The following is a 17,343-nucleotide window of genomic DNA, read 5'->3' as shown; positions in this document are numbered from 1 at the left end:
TGGGTGTAGGCACTTAAAACAGAAGTCGCTTATGAAGACCTCTGAAATAATTCTGAGGAGTTTAAAAACTTAACCCTTCCCAATAAGGACTCACCTAGAGAAACAGGGGGCAGGCAGGCAGCCTCACGGGTGATGATTGAGCTGATCCACAAACCTTTGTTCCAGAAGAGATCCTTCCCAAGTCACCCCCCCAACCAACTGGAAAGGATGGAGGTGGAGAGAATGCAAGGAAACTGAGCATCCATGGGAGTGAGGGAAATGCTGGGGGCCCTTGTCAGGACAGAAAGGGTGGCGCTGAGATGAAATTTGAGGCCAAGAAGCCTGTGTTTTAACTGCCAGAAGGTAGGGCACCTCCGGGCGAACTGCTGGAGGTTACGGGAAAACCAGAGGGATTTATTTGGACACATATGCCCTGTGCAGAGAATGGGGATCAGTCAGAGAGCATAGCAGACCAGGCTACAGCTGACTGTGGCTGTGAATCCCTGTAAATGTGCTCCCGAGTGTGAGGATGAGGTTAAACCATGGCATTCTGTTTTTCCACCAGTTGCCCCTTTTGGGGATCCACAAGTGACCTCTGGGATATCGCAAGCTCCACCCACAGATCCCATTTTCGTGAAGGCACACAACTTTGTGCATTTTGCCCGGGACCAGAAAAACCAGGATGCAAAAGTGCTAGGATTTGCCCAGAACTCGGATTTTTCACAGGTGCAGGGTGCCATTGACTGCACTCGCATGATGCTTAGATCTCCGTGGCAACAAGTGGTCAACTACATCAACCGGTAGTGCTTCCACTTGCTGAATGTTCAGCTGGTCTGTAACCACCACAAACTTATCCTGCAGGCCTGCGCACGTTTTCCAGGGACTGTCCACGACTCCTATATTCTCACTAGGTCTCAGGTCCCTGATGTGTTCCAGGGTCCACAGAGGATGCAGGATTAACTCCTTGGGGATGAGGGCTACCTGCAGTGGATATGGCCGATGAAGCCCGTGCAGTGCCCTCGGACTGCAGCAGAGAGAAGGTATAATGAGGCTTATGCTGCAAGGTGCGTTTTGGTGGAGGAAGCCATTAGGATGTTGAAAGTGGGGTTCTGGAGCCTAGACCAGTCTAGTGGAGCCCTGAAATATAGTTCAGAGGGTGTCACACATCGTCATCATCGGCTGCGCTCTTCACAACCTGACTCTGAGGAGAAGGGGTAGCTGGGGTGAGATCAAGCTGCCTGGCACCCCACTTACGTACACACTGTTGGAGGCCATCTATGGTGTCAGGATGGAGTTGAGTCCATACAGCAGTGCAGGAGCAAAGTCCTGGACCAAAATCTCCATGGCGGCCGCCATCCTACCAGTGTTGACCTCGGTGCGTTGCCATGTTGGTGCTATCCATCGTGCCTTGCAATTTGAGGAGTGCAGTGGACATCCCTTCTTGATATTCCCAAGCTTGCCTTTGCAGCTTTAGCAACTGTGACATGACTGAGTCCAGAGCCTTGTCATCTGACTCAGACTCAGCAATATTCTGGTCGCCAACAGTCCTTGGAGTGCCAGGACCTGGGAAGTCCCTGCTGCCACCTGCAGTAGATCAGACAGGGTGATGTGCTCACCAGATTGTGATCCCAAGGCTACTCTAAAGCTAGGTCCTACCGAGGTGTGTGTCTCTGTCCTGGTGGAGGGTGTGGGTAAGTGCTGTGACAAGACTTGAAGGAGGGCGCTTCCAGGTTCCTCTTCGGAGGTTTCTTTGAGGCTAGATTGGAGGCCCTGGGTCATGGACTCAGTCCACTGTTTCCTAGATGCACCTGTGAAAGCAAGAAGAAATAATTAGTGCATGGAAGTGGCCTGTGAAACAGGACACATCACTCATGGCATGGTTGTCTGACAGATGTTGAACTGCTGGATTCTCTCTTGGTAGAGTAATGCCAATCTCACTGTCAGCACAGGACCAGTCCAGATCCTTGCCGGCCAGTGGGATGGCTCTGTTCTCGAAGCCTGTGGGGACCTTGATTTTGGGCATTCCTTCACTGGTCTGCAACCTCTCATGGTTGTGTCAGCTTGTTCTGCACAAATAGAGTTGGAGAGAGTGCAAGCAGCATGCCTCTCAGGCCAGATGATAGATATGCTTGAACAAAAACAGAATTACCTGGAAAAACTCAGCAGGTCTGGCAGCATTGGCGGAGAAGAAAAGAGTTGACTTTGAGTCCTCATGACCCTTCAACAGAACTGAGTGAATCTAAGGACAGGGGTGAAGCTGGTTTAAGGTGGGGTGGAGGGGGGGTTGGGTGGGGGGAGAGAATTGAGGGGGTGGTGTGGTTGTAGGGACAAGCAAGCAGTGATAGGAGCAGATAATCAAAAGATGTCACAAACAAAAGAACACAGAGGCGTTGAAGGTGGTGATATTATCTAAACAAATGTGCTAATTAAGAATGGATGGTAGGGCACTCAAGGTACAGCTGTAGTGGGGGTGGGGTGGAAAGGCTAGCAGAGCATAAAAAAATTAAAAATAATGGAAATAGGTGGGAAAAGAAAAATCTATATAAATTATTGGAAAAAACAAAAGGAAGGGGGAAGAAACAGAAAGGGGGTGGGGATAGAGGAGGGAGTTCAAGACCTAAAGTTGTTGAATTCAATATTCAGTCCGGAAGACAGTAAAGTTCCTAGTTGGAAGATGAGGTGCTGTTCCTCCAGTTTGCGTTGGGCTTCACATGTCTGTCCTTGGCTTGCTGCATTGTTCCAGTGAAGCCCAACGCACACTGGAGGAACAGCACCTCATCTTCCGACTAGGCACTTTACAGCCTTCCGGACTGAATATTGAATTCAACAACTTTAGATCTTGAGTTCCCTCCTCTATCCCCACTCCCTTTCCGTTTCTTCCCCCTTCCTTTTGTTTTTTCCAATAATTTACATAGATTTTTCTTTTCCCACCTATTTCCATTATTGTTAAATCTTGTATGCCCTGCTAGTCTTTCCACCCCACCCCCACTAGAGCTGTACCTTGAGTGCCCTACCATCCATTCTTAATTAGCACATTCGTTTAGATAATATCACCACCTTCAATGCCTCTGTGTTCTTTTGTTCTTTTGTCTGTGATATCTTTTGATTATCTGCTCCTATCACGGCTTGCTTGTCCCTACAACCACACCACCCCTCCTCCCCACTTCTCTTCCCCCACCCAACCCCCCCCACCACCCCACCTTAAACCAGCTTATATTTCACCCCTCTCCTAATATTCACTCAGTTCTGTTGAAGGGTCATGAGGACTTGAAACATCAACTCTTTTCTTCTCCGCCGATGCTGCCAGACCTGCTAAGTTTTTCCAGGTAATTCTGTTTTTGTTTTGGATTTCCAGCATCTACATTTTTTTGTTTTTATCCATTTGTTTTTATCTGATAGATATGCCTGGCCTGAAGTTGGTAAGTGGTGCCACAGACAGCATGAGGATACGATCCGCAAGGCAGATGATGATGTTTGAGAGAGTGAATGGTGATGTCCCTCAAACTGGCAGTGAGTGAGATCCCTGTGAGCTGAGTGAGAAGAGTGACTTACCCTGGCGGAACGCAGATCATTCATCCTCTTTCGGAACTGGGTGGCTGTCCTCTTGCAGGGTGTGGCGCTGACCATTGCTGCCTTCACCTCCCATGTTGGATTGGTGACCTTGCTTGTCTTCGCCCAGAGTGAGGGTAGAGGACTTTGGCGGGCCTTCCAATAGGTGCCCAAGGGAGGGGTTGCTAAATCTGGGAGCAGCATGTTTCTTCCCTTTGGCAGCCATGGGTTTCTGATGCTTCAGAGAGAGAGCTCTGTGCAGGGGCGGCCTTTTAAATATGACACCCAGATTACTGAAGGCTGGAGGTGGTAGTGTGGCGGGCGAATCAGAGACAGTCCCGACCCGGCATTTTCTTGAGAACGCGTTATTAATGAGGCAGAACGCGTTAGGAATGGGATGATACAGCGTGAAAACCTGCCATTGTGGCTGCTGGGTAAAACATCCTTTATCTTGCTCACTAGCGCACTGTGTAAATCTGGGATGATTCCGTGCCACAGTGTATCTGAGAGCAGGAGGTTTTACCAGTTTACGTATGGCGCATTTCTAGTGCGGAGAGCAGGGGATTTAACAATAAAATAGCAAATCTCAATAATGTATGGCATCAAAATGTAAACAAGTAGCACAAACTGTTAGCAAATGCTGTTGTGTTATTAAAATGCTGTCCAAAGAATCACTTTGTTAGTGCTCGTTAAAATATATAAAGGTATGAATGTATTATGACAGTGCACGAGTCAACGAACAAAATCTTTCTTGATCAACTGCTTTAATGCTATGGTAACATTAAGTTGCTGCTTGAGTCAAACTCAACAATGGCATCAAGATTGTTAAATTCAGAGTACAATGAGAAAATTAGTTGCAATCTGGCCCAATCATAATGCACAGAACTGGCTGACTTCAAAATGATATGAGGGTGGAGAGTGAGCATCAGGGCCCAAACACTCCCACTGGCTCCACTATAATGGCAGTGAGCTCACAGGAGAACCCCCTTAAAAATTCACTCTGGGATTGGTATACAGTAGTTTGGAGAATAAGAAAAGAGAATGTTCATTTCTCAAATGACTTGAGACAGGGTTTTTCTGGGCAGTCATCACTTTCAGATTTATCTGAAAGTAAAACACAAAATAGTCAAATACTTGATATCTGTTGTGATCATTATCTAGTCTCCCACTTGAAGACGTATGGAATATGAGTTACAATTAATACATTTTATTTCCAAGGAGGTTAAGGCCATGCAAATTTCCAATATTGGTGGAACACATCAATTTTCTTACTTTGGACTTACTGCGTCACAAATCCGCTTTGGTATCCCAGGAAGTGGCTGCTATTTCAGTAATTAACTGTTTTTACTTTCACTCCAGGGTTCAGTATATTCAGCATCTTTCTCTCCTTGACCTAATCTGTCCTCTTGCTCAATGATGAAAACAAATACTTATTTAGCAAGGCTGCTATTGATTTACTGCCCATTATTGGCTCAGTGGTAGCACTCTCACCTCTCCTCTCTAGATATGTTGATGCTCCCAGTATTGATGGAGCGCTGCAGCATTGGAGATAGTATCTCATCCAAAAGCTACTAAAGTAAGAAAAAAAAAAACAAAAACAGAATTACCTGGAAAAACTCAGCAGGTCTGGCAGCATCGGCGGAGAAGAAAAGAGTTGCCGTTTCGAGTCCTCATGACCCTTCGACAGAACTTGAGTTCGAGTCCAAGAAAGAGTTGAAATGTAAGCTGGTTTAAGGTGTGTGTGTGGGGGGCGGAGAGATAGAGAGAGAGAGAGGTTGGGGGGGGGGGGTGTGGTTGTAGGGACAAACAAGCAATGATAGAAGCAGATCATCATTACTAAAGTAAGGCCTGTCTTCCCCCTTGTGTCAACTTAAAATATCCCCTGGCTACTGTTTCAAAGAGTAGTGGAGTTCTCCCAAATGTCAGCACCAATATTTATCGCTTGGAGAATCCATGTACAGCATTTCTTCCCTTCTCTTGTCTACACACTCTGGCTTCTTCAAAAAAAATCAATTAAGTTGTCAAATATGACCTGCCCTTTACAGAATCCATCTGCACTATCCCTGTTGAATTAGCCAATGCATTTTCATTCCTTTCAATCTGTATTATGGGTCCCAGAAATTTATCTAATAATTGTCCATTAATTTTCCAAATTATACTTCCATCAAATCTTGAAAATAACACTTACCCAGCCTTTTGGTACAAATCCATTTCCACTGATATCTGGAAAATTAAATGGGTAATACCTTCGCTATGTCTCCTCTATTTGGAGTTGCATACTACTTGGGCCTGGTCACTATTCAATCCCATTCATCAGCAGCTTTTTGCATACTTACCTCCTGACATGACTGTTCCACATATTCATCAGTCCCACTGTCTCCTCCTCTAAAAGCTGATCTATTGTACTCACTGACCTCAAACATTCCCTCACTTTCAAACACAAGATGGCTCCCTTTAACTCCAAGTAGCCTTATCCATTCTTTGACTGACCTGTTCCAAAGAGGTTAGACAAGCCTTTGTAATTTCCCTTTTATATTGATTCTTTCATGCTCAATTTTTAACTGTCTCAATCTCTTTTTTTGGCTGCTTGTAATACTTTTTGTTGTGTTTCCTTCTCCAATATCCTAATCCAGACACTTGGGTGGTAACAGGGTTGCTGGTACAGATACAAAATGGTTATCGATTGATCAAATCAAATAATTCCCTGTAAACTATCCCTTGCCACAGATGAGAAATAGTGTTCCCAGGAGTTGGCTCCTCTCAGTCACCAATGAGAGTCATTCCCCAACCTACAGCACTGGCAGCCAGGGTGTGGCAAAATGTGGCTGAGTAATGAAAAAGCAGCTTAGACAAAAGGTGGTGTTGCAGCGTAAAGGAAACCATAAAAGGAAGAGTTTGAAGGGAAAACAATGCAAATATTGGCAGATGGAAAGGAGCAACATCAAGACCTTGGGAGGGTTTATGACTGAGTTACCTGTGGCAACTGGTCAACCCCAGGCTTAGAGCCCCGGTACCAAGTGTTAGGAGCTAGACTAAGTAAGTTGTTTGTGCATTTGTGTATGTTAGGAATAAGCTTTAATGTTTAACTTTAATTTATATTTTATGTATTAAGGTTGAAGCCTGGATTTTGCTTTTGCTTTGGAGTGGGGCCAGCAAGTCTGGGGCTTTGTTTGTATATCTGCATTTTAATGAGGCTTTACAACTCTTGATGTGAAGAGATGGGTTAGCAAGGTTTAGGGAAGTTAAAACAAAGTAGACAGAGACTGTGCTGTTGCTTAGCAACTGAAGGCCCATGGAGAGACAGAGAAACAGGCAGTTTTGAGCTCAGTTAGTGTGAGACATAGTGAAGACACAACAGCCTAAATCTCTAGCTGGATGTGCTACCTGAATTGCTGAGGGAATAAGTTTAAGAATCTTATGAGTTGATCTACAGTTAAAGTAACAGTGAATTTAGAGCAAGTGTTCTAGATCTCAAGGGAGATGCAGTTTTTCAGCAGCCTACTGGGAAAATAAGTTTTTGCAACTGAATCAGCTCTACTTTTGGTGTGGAAATAGTGATCCAGCTTCACTGGAATTGGATCTGTAGAGATTAGCGCCGGTATGAAAGGTAAGAGTGAGTTTGAATCATTTGTTCTCTTGATGTCAGTACTGAAAATCTTTCCAGACTGTTTTGTTATCCAGTGTAATATAGGTCATGTTTCTTGTTTAATAAATGTTTTATCCTTTTGTTAAAAATTAAATGCAGATGCCTGTGCTGATGCTTTTTAGGCTGTCCCTCAGGGTTGAGGATGACTTGCTTCCACACTAAATGAGTTTTCAGATGACTGAAGAGCCCAGTGTGCGACCTACAGTCTCTGTCACAGATGAGGCAGACAGTGGTAGTGAAAATGGGTAAGTGGGGTGCCCAGGTTGCCATGTACTCCTTTCGCTGTCAACACTTGGCTTCAGCTAGCCCTTGATGATGAGGCTCGGTGTTCAGCTCCTTCCCAGATGATTTCCCTCTACTTCAGATGGTCTTGGGCCAGGGATTCCCAGAGGTGAGTGGAGATGTTGCACTTTTTCAAGGAGGCTTTGAGGGTGTCCACGAAGTGTTTCCTCTGCCTTCCTGGGGCTCACTTACTGTGTCGAAGCTCCGAGTAGAGCGCTTGTTTCGAATGTCAAACATGCGGACGATGTGCCTTGGCCAGCAGAGCTGAAAGAGCGCGGTCAATGCTTCGATGCTGGGGATGTCGGCCTGAGTGAGAACACTGATGTTGGTGAGCCTATCCTGCCAATGGATTTGCAGGATCTTGTGGAGGCAGCGCTGGTGAGACTTCTCCAGAGTTTTGAGGTGCCTGCTGTACATCATCCACGTCACTGAGCCAGCCAACTAGTTCATTTTTAATGGAGAAGCCATTAGTTGAGGAGATTCCTTTATAATTACCACAGTCGGACTTGTCACCTTACTTGAAGATGGCCACGATTACAGCGTCTGAGATCTCCTGGTGTGCTCTCCTTCCAGATAAGGGAGATGAGGCCATTTATTCATGCCAGTAGCATTGCCCGCCATGCTTTAGTGCTTCAGGGATTCCATCTACTCCCGATGCCATGTTGCTTTTTAGCTGTCAAATGGCCTTTTCTACCTCATGCCAGGTTGGGGTTGTGCTGAGATGGTGGCAGGTAACATGCTGCAGGATGGAGGCAAGGACACTCATGTTGAACATAGTCTCTGTTAAGATCTTTGAAGTGCTCCTTTCAGCGGGTGCTGACTGCCTCTCTGTCCTTGATGAGCACCTTTCCATTCTTGACCAGCTGTGGAGCGGGACCTTGGGTGCTTGGTCCGTAGGTGGTCTTGACTGTGCTAAAGAAACTTCACAGGTCATGGTTGCCGGCTAACTGTTGGATCTCCTGCGCTTTCTCCATCCACCATCTGTTCTTTACGTCATGGGTTTTTTGCTGGACCTCAGCCTTCAGCTGCCTGTAGAGCTGTTTACTTGCTTTTGAGTTGGGTTGCTGTTTCAGGTTCAGAAATGCCTTGCACTTGTGGTCTATCAGCTCCTGGATCTCTTAGTCATTCTCATTGACCAGTTTCCTGGTTAAGTGACCGAGTGTCTCTTTGCAGGTGCTGATTATGGAGGCCTTCAGGGCAGACCAGGCGCTGAGGACACATGGCGTCTTTGGGTCACTGGGAGTTGGCAGTGAGGCACTGGCTGAACGGGGCTCTCTTATCAGGGTCTAGATTGCCTCAGTGTTGATTTTCCTGCGGTATTGTTTCCATTGCTGTCGCTGCTTTGGAGCTACATTGCTGTTGATGACAGAACGACTTAGGCAGTGGTCCGTCCAGCAGTCATCAGCTCCTGTCATGGAGCGGGTGATATGCACATTCTTGCAGTTGCTTACTTGGACAATGACATAGTTGGGTAGGTGCCAGTGCTTGGAGCAAGGGTGTTGCTATGTGGTCTTGCACTTGTCTGTCTGATGGAACAAGGTGTTGGTTATGACAAGGCCATGTTCTAGGTATTTTATCAGGAGCAGGGCACCATTGGTGTTGGATTTCCCTACCTCCTCTGCCAATTACATCTCCCCAGAGGTCTGTGCCCTTCCCAACTCTGGCATTGAAGTTGCCAAGGACGATCAGTTTATCGCCTGCTGGGACTTGGGCCAAGGATTGTTTGTGCCTGGAGTAAAATTCCTCTTTGGGCTCATCTGTAGCATCCAGTGCTGGGGCATACATGCTGAGAACTGTAATGCACTGGTTCTAGGCTAGAGTGAGATGAAGGGTCATGAGGCGCTCATTTATCCTGCAAGGGGTGTCTCTGAGATGGCCAACAAGTTCATTTTTAATTGCGAAGCCAACCATGTGGAGGCAGTGATCTTTTACTGGTTGACCTTTCCAGAAGAAGGTATAACACCACCATGTTCCTTGAGCTGGCCTTCCCCTGTCCACCGGGTCTCACTTGGGGCAGTGATGTCAATGTCAAAATGCCTGAGCTCCCAGGCAATGACATTGTCCCAGTCTGTTGCTGTTGGGGTTGTCCATGAGGGTCCTTATGTTTCAGGTCACAGACTTCATTTTAAGGGGGTGGAAGATGCCTGTGTGAGTTCTATCAATGTGGGGTGGCCGTTGCACACCAGCTACCACACGGGCTCAACGGAGCAAGGCCTTGGTCCAGTGGCAAGGGGGTCCGAGAGGACTGGAGACCAGGCTCTGCTGTGTGGGCCTAGGACATACAATCCTTATACTATATATAAGACTGGATGTTGGGAGGCAGTCAGTGATAAGCAACATCAGGGATTCTCAGCTGGAAGAGTCAGGCTTCCAGGAAGAAAGCTCAGAAAAATGGCTGCAGAAGCTGGGGCAGTGTTGGTGTAATGATAGAGAGCAAGAAGGGTTAAAGTGGGAAGGCCTGTGCATTCAGTAAATACTCTCTATGCTCCTAAACAAAAAATAGTGATCTATCAAGCCAGGTTTCATTCTGGGATCTGACTTGTCCAGTAATAACATCAGTTTGGCATATTCCCTTGAAGGGGAAAGGTAGGACAAATAAATCTCGAACACCCTGGATGATGAGAGAGATAGGGGTAAAGATGAAAAGGAAGAAATACACGTATGACAGATGTCTGGTAGAAAATACAATGGAGAATCAAGGTGAATATAGAAGGACCAGAGAAGAAGTGGGGGAAAAAAATCAGAAAAAGCAATGAGAGAGCATGAAAAGAGACTGGCAGCTAATATAAAAGGGAATCACAAGTTTTTTATAAGCATGGAAATAATAAAAGAATGGTAAAAGAAAGGGTAGGGCCAATTGGGGAGACTTGCATGTGGAGGCAGGAGAATTAGTAGAGGTATTAAATGAGTACCTTGCATCTCTCTTTACTAAGGTAGAGGATGCTACCCGGGCTGAGGTGAGAGAGGAGGTAACTGGTATACTCGAACTTACAATTGAGAAGAAAGAGGTATTACAAAGGCGATCTTTGCTCAAAATTGATAAGTTATTAGGCTGGGTGGGAAGCATCCAAGGGTACCGAGGGAAGTGAGTGTGGAAATTACAGAAGTACTGGTGATAATTTTCCAGTCTTCCTTAGACACGGGGCGGTGCGAGAGGACTGGGGAATTGCAAATGTTACACCCTTGTTCAAAAAGGGGTGTAAGGATAAAGCTGGCAACTACAGACCAGCCAGTTTGACTTCACTGGTGGGAAAACTTCTGGAAACTATTAACAAAAACAGAATTACTTGGAAAAACTCAGCAGGTCTGGCAGCATCGGCAGAGAAGAAAAGAGTTGACACTGATTCCGTCGATGCTGCCAGACCCGAGTTTTTCCAAGTAATTCTGTTTTTGTTTTGGATTTCCAGCATCCGCAGTTTTTTGTTTTTATTTCTGGAAACTATAGTTTGGAACAAAATCAATAATCACTAAGACAGGTGTGGGATAATTAAGGAAAGCTAGCTTGGATTCATGAAGGAAAAATCACGTTTAACTAACTTGCTGGAGTTTTTTGAGGAGGTGACAGAGATGGTTGAGGAAGGAAACGCTGTTGATTTGGTATATATGGATTTTCAAAAGGCATTTGATACAGTGCCACACAATAGACTTGTGCAAAATTCTAGCTTATGGAATAAAAGAGAAAGTGGGCACTTGGATAAGAAAATGGCTGAGTGACAGGAAACGGAGTAGTGATAAATGATTGTTTTTCAGATTGGAGGAAGGTTTGTAGTGGAGTTCCCTTTGGGTCAGTGTTGGGACCCTTGCTCTTCCTGATATATATTAATGACCTAGATTGTGGTGTGCAGGGCATGATTTCAAAATTTGTGGATGACATGAAGATTGGAAGTGTTGTCAACTGTGATAAGGATAGTCTTGAACTTCAAAAGGACATAGACATATTGGTGGATTGGACAGACAAATGCAGCTAAAGTTCAGTGTGTGAGGTGATTCATTTTGGCAGGAAGAATGTGGAGAAATAGCATAAATAGGGAGAAACTCTAAAGAAGGTGCAGGAACAGAGGGACCTCAGTGTATTGTCCGTTGGAGGCAAGAGCAGTTAGTAAAGCATATAGTATCCTAGATTTTATTAATAGGGGTATTGAGTACAAGAGTAAGAATGTCTTATTGAACTTGTATAATACACTAGTCAGGCCTCAACTGGAGTACTGCATCTAGTTCTGGGTACCATACTTGTAGAAGGATGTGAAGGCATTGGAAAGAGTACAGAGGAGATTCACAAGAACGATTTCAGGGATAAACAACTGAAGCTTTGAGGATAGATTGGAAAGATTGGACTGTTTCCCTTGGAGAAAAGAAGGCTAAGAGGAGACTTGATAGAGGTATTCAAGATCCGAGGGGTATGGACAGGGTAAATAGTGAGAAACTCTTCATGCTCGAGAAAGCATCAAGAAGTAGGAGGACACAGATTCAACATACTTGGCAAAAGGAGTAAAAATGATGAGGAATTTTTTTTTTTTACCCAGAGGGTTGTTGGAGTCTGGAACAAATTTCCTGGAGGGATGGTGGAGGCAGGTTCGATCGAGGAATTCAAAAGGGAATTGGGTTTGCTATCTGAAAAGAGAATGTGCAAAGTTACGGGGATAAGGCTGGGGAGTGGGACTAGGTGGAATGCTCTTTCAGTGAGCCAGTGCAGACCTGATGATCTGAATGGCCTCCTTCTGCAATGTAAAGATTCTGTGTTTTTGTGATAATGCAAGCCCAACCCTTATGCTCTATTATTACGCTGACACTGTCCCAAGTTTTGCAGGCATTGTTTTGAGCTCTCCCCCTCTCCCCACCCCCTCCACCACCACGCCTGCCTTTCCTGACGGAGAATCCCTGGTGCTGCTTATCACTTCCTCCCAACATCTAGTCTGTTATGATCCCCAGTGGTGACCAATCTCTCTCTCTCTTTTCAATGCCCTCTTAGGGCATGGCAGCTGTGGACTTCCATGGTAATCTTTCTCTAGAGGTATGTATCATTTTTGTTGTTGGTACATTCATCCAGTTCGCAAGACTCTTTAAAAAGATTGTTCTTTGTCTACCTCTATCTCTTTTACGATCCTTCACATCAGCATCAGACTTTCTAAATCATGATTTCTTATTACGTGCCCAAGAAATTCAACTGCCTCTTCCTGATCTTGGTCAGCAGAGTTCTTTTGGTCTCATATTTTACCAGCACCTCTTCATTGGTAATGTTGTAGGGAGTGGTGGTGTGTGTCAGTTTCACCTTTGACTTCCGAGCGGTTCGAATCACTCCCACTCCTTGGGTTCTAGAACTTGGACTTATGTGGAGTTGTGACAAAGTGCAGCAGACAACTGGTTTTGGTGCAAGAAAAACTGGGTTTATTGAAATCACAAATGAATTTATAACATTAGGATTACACTGAGATTATACAGACCTACAAAGTACACTTAGTTAAGAATGGGGAACACACGGCATAATGAGGGAAAAATCACACTACTAATCCCCTTACCCTTGTCCCACCCCAAACCTAATTAAATTGAACTACGAGAGGTCAGGGATCATGCTCACCAGACCAGGGTTCCTTGACAGTTCGAAATTCAGCCAGGTAAGCCGGTTGCAGTTGTGGGGTATGCTCTGTGTCCTCTGGGGCCTGCCGTCCCCACGCGGTCCTGGTCTGTGGAATCTGCGAAGGTTCTTCAATTGAATGGAGGACGCGGTTGTGGGTGGTCGATCCTCGTGGAGGGCTGCGGTTGCGGCCTTGTTGTCTTCGGTTGAGCTTGCTACTCCATGCCCCTTGCCGTGATGTTGCCTGCGGGACTGCAAAACCTCCAGATCATCTTGCTTAAACTCTGTTTCAACCGCTCCCAACTGCTAACTGCCTGCTAGCTGGTTTCCCCCTCGCCCCCTCTCGTAACTGACTGGCCAGTTATACTGTCTTTCGAATTTCTTATCTCAATCCAAATCAAGGTTAGTTCTTTGTTTGACTTTGGTGAGCTTCCTTAGGTGTTTGTAGCCTCGTTGTTTTTAATGGGCTCACATGATGTTTATCATTGTCTTCCTGCCTAGTAACTAGTTTTGAACAGAAAGCCATTGTATGTGTGGAGTATTGACGGGTGTGCATAATTGAATTGATTATGCCTTCCTGCCTTAGTAGTTAGTAGCGATTATTTATGCAAGATTTTGATGGGCTTCAGTTTTTTGTGAGGTGAAGTCTTTCTCTGGGTTGATTGTATTAAAAGGAAGAATGCGTAATCTGTCTCCTTTCATTGTCTGGTTTCAGTCAAAACAATCCACACTCAATAAGCCCAGGCATGTGCAGCCCCAGGCCTTCATGGGCCCAGCCTCCTGTCTGCAGGGTTTTACACTTAGCTCAGCGGTTTAAAAGTCCAAAAGTCATATCCTTGTTGAAGATATGAAAAATGTGGGAATTTTGAGAACCCTTCAGTGTGACTTGTCCATGATATCTTCATTATTCAATTCAAAATTCAAGACAAAAACTCTGCAGCTTCAATTCTCCTCTGCATTGCTTCACTGATTGTTCAATACTTCTGCACGTCAACGTTGGTGAGGTGTGGCATTCCAGGATCCTCAGCTTTGTTTTCATGGCTAATTTTGAGTTGATCATAATCTTTTTCATTTTTGAAATGCATCTTTGGCCATTCCAGTCCTTCGTCTTATTTTTTGGTCGCACTTTCTGTTCTGATGTTCACATACTTACAAGGTTAAAAAAGTGTTTAATTGTTTGATCTTTTCATTTTGCACCCTGATTTTACATTACGGTGTGGTTTTCTTTTTGGACGTTACTAGACATTTTGTTTGCTTACAATTTACACTCAGCCCTTTCACTTTCATTTATCACTCTACCAAAATCTTTTGCAGTTTCTCTTCAGAGTCTGCAATAAAAATGGTATAATTGGCATATTTTTTATTGCTAATGTGTAACTTCCAGCTAATAACCCAGGAAGACCTTCAATCTCTCTAAGAATATTCTCACGATACAAATTGAATAAACCTGGGTGAAAATAGATACCACTACCTCCCCTCCCCCGACCCCCTGTCTGAACACTCCTCCTCTTAGTCTTTTGGAAGACCAATGACTACATTTTTAAAAATCCAAAGTGCCAGTTACTTACTGAAAAAATGAAGCCTCAAGATTCCACAGTTTAAAACAAAAATGATGACAAATGGAGTGCAGCTGAGAAAATTGAGTGCAAACCTGAGAGTTTGTTGAGTGGGGGAGTTTAGAGTGTTAATTTTGTTCTTAAAATTTAACCTAGTCTGTATTTAGCAGTAACTGGACAATGTTGTGTAAGTATACTCAGTTTCTTTCTTTCTTCCAACCTTAGGCAGGGTAAACACACGTTGTCAGAGCTGAGTAGTTAATTGGCGAACTGGTTGAATTTGGTTTGTTTATCCTGAGTTCAGTCGGCTTAAATATGAGGTTCTTTTGCTTGCCAAGGCTGTACTGGTGAAGTTGAGGAAACTGAATGCAAACCTGAGATTTAGGTGAGTGGGGGAGTTTGTGGGGATGGCAGAGGGCAGAAAGAGGTGCTAGTTTCCTTTTTGCTTTTTCTACCTTTCTCACACTGCAGGAATTGATTCTTACTCTACTACAGGGAAGGGGGTTAGCTGTTTGGTGGGTATCTGGTAAGTGGTTAATTTCTATTCTATGTCTAAGATTTAAAACAGTATACAAATTGATGGTAGAATTAATAAAGTATATAAAAAAGCAATCTAAATAAGAGTGATATAATTAAGTTATTAATTAAAACACATTCAGGATGGCAGGATAGGTGATGTGTCAAGGCTGCAGCATGTCGGAGCCATTGGACAACCTTGTGATCCAGCGCAAACACATCCGCAGTGAGTGTTTACAGCTCAGAGCTTCGGCTCAGAGTCCACGAGCTGGAGGCAGAGCTGCAGATATCGAATGCATCAGAGGGGGAAAGATACCTGGATGCTTTATACCAGGAGGCAGTCACACCACTTAGGATAGGGTCTTCTGTTTTGATCAGTGGTAAGGGACAAGAGGGTGTGACTGTGAGTGAGGCAGGTAAGGGGACCCAGAGGGCAGGAGTGTGACTCTCTGCAATTGTCCAATAGGTTTGAGGTTCTCCCAGCTTGCTTGGATGAGTGGAGAATGCAGGGTGGATGAGCAAACTGACCATGACACCATGGTACAGGAAGACGTTCAAAGGGGGGTGGGGAGCAAAAAGGAATGTAGTGGTAGGAGGGGACACTATAGTGAGGGAGATTGACACCATTCTCTGCAGCACAGAGAGAGTCCAGAAGGCAGGGTGTTGCCTGCCCGGTGCCAGGGTTCAGGACATCTGCTCAGGGCTGGTGAGCCACTTGCAGTGGGAGGGGGAGGATCCAATTGTTGTGGTCCATATAGGTACCAACAACTTAGGTAGAACTAGGAAAAAGGTTATGCACAGAGAGTATGAGGAGGTAGGTACTAAATTAATCTTGAAGGTAATAATCTCTGAATTATTTGAGCCACATGCAAATTTCCATAGGCTCAAGGGCTGGTGTGAGAGAAGTAGGTTCCAGTTTGTGGGGCACTGGCACCAGTACTGGGAAAAGTGGGGGCTGTACCATTGGAACAGTTTACACCTGAACCACGCGGGGGCCAGTATTCTTGTAAACTGCATAACCAGAGAAGTAGAGAGGGTTTTAGACTAAATAGTAAGGTTGAGTGGGCCTTGCAGGATTGAAAAGAAATTGAGTGAAATAAATTATTTAATAAATACTCCAGATAGAAGAAAGGAGCAGCGGGTGTGTCATGTAAATATGCTTAAAATATACTTTGGGAAGAGGACCAGAAGGAGGTATTAGCGATGGTAGATAATGAGAAAGAGCTAGAAATGCAGGATTCTGAAATTGATTTCTTTTTAATAAAATTGGATAATGATGGGGTACTTGAAAAGTTAAATGAAGTATTAAGTGACCTTCCAGACAAGTGCCAAAGTGATTTGGAAAAAATCTATTGCAGTGACACAAAGCTATTTCTGGAAATAAGTTGGGGAAGACAGATTTAGCTATACATGATGCCTCTGTAGAAGTTTCATCTTCGACAAGGCAACATCCTTATAGTTTAAATCCGACAAAGTTATCACAAGTGCAGAAAGAAACTGACTTCATGCTTCAAAATGATATTATTGAGTCTAGTTGCAGTAACTGGAGTTTGTTTTTTTGTACTGGTACCGAAACTGGATGCAACACAGACTGTGTGGACTATCAAAAGGTAAATGTGATTAAAGCAGATTCATATCCTATATCACGGTTGGAGGATTGTATTGAGAAAGTGGGACAATCAACATTTATCACAAAGACTGACTTGCTAAGAGGATATTGGCAAGTACCGTTATCGGAGAGAGCAAAGGAGATATCAGCTTTTGTGACGCCAGATGGACTATATCAGTTTAAAGTAATGCCATTTGGTATGAAGAATGCACCTGTGACATTTCAAAGACTGACTAACAAAGTAATTGCAGGTCTAAGCAATTGTGCTGTTTATATTGATGACTTAATCATTTTTATTCAGATATGGGATGAGCATTTACAACATCTGGATTATTGACGTGACTACAAGAAGCTAATTGATGATGAACTTGGCTAAAAGTGAATTTGCAAAAGTGCAAGTTACGTATCTAGGCCATACCATTGGACATTCTTATTCTTATTTCCCAGTTTTACTGGGTCCCAGCAGAACCATGTAGTAGACGTAGGGTTGAGGGAGGGAGGGAGGGAGTGGAGTGGAGAAATGACATGGGTGACTGGGGAGGGGAAAGGACAGGGGAGCTGATCAGAAACTTCACTATGACCATGGTTGTCGAAGGTGAGTGCAGCCTCATGTTGGATGAGCACAGTGCTGCAT

Source organism: Carcharodon carcharias, chromosome 29 (genome assembly GCF_017639515.1).
Source record: "Carcharodon carcharias isolate sCarCar2 chromosome 29, sCarCar2.pri, whole genome shotgun sequence".
NCBI classification, from domain to species: Eukaryota; Metazoa; Chordata; class Chondrichthyes; order Lamniformes; family Lamnidae; genus Carcharodon; species Carcharodon carcharias.
This window is presented reverse-complemented; position numbering follows the sequence as displayed.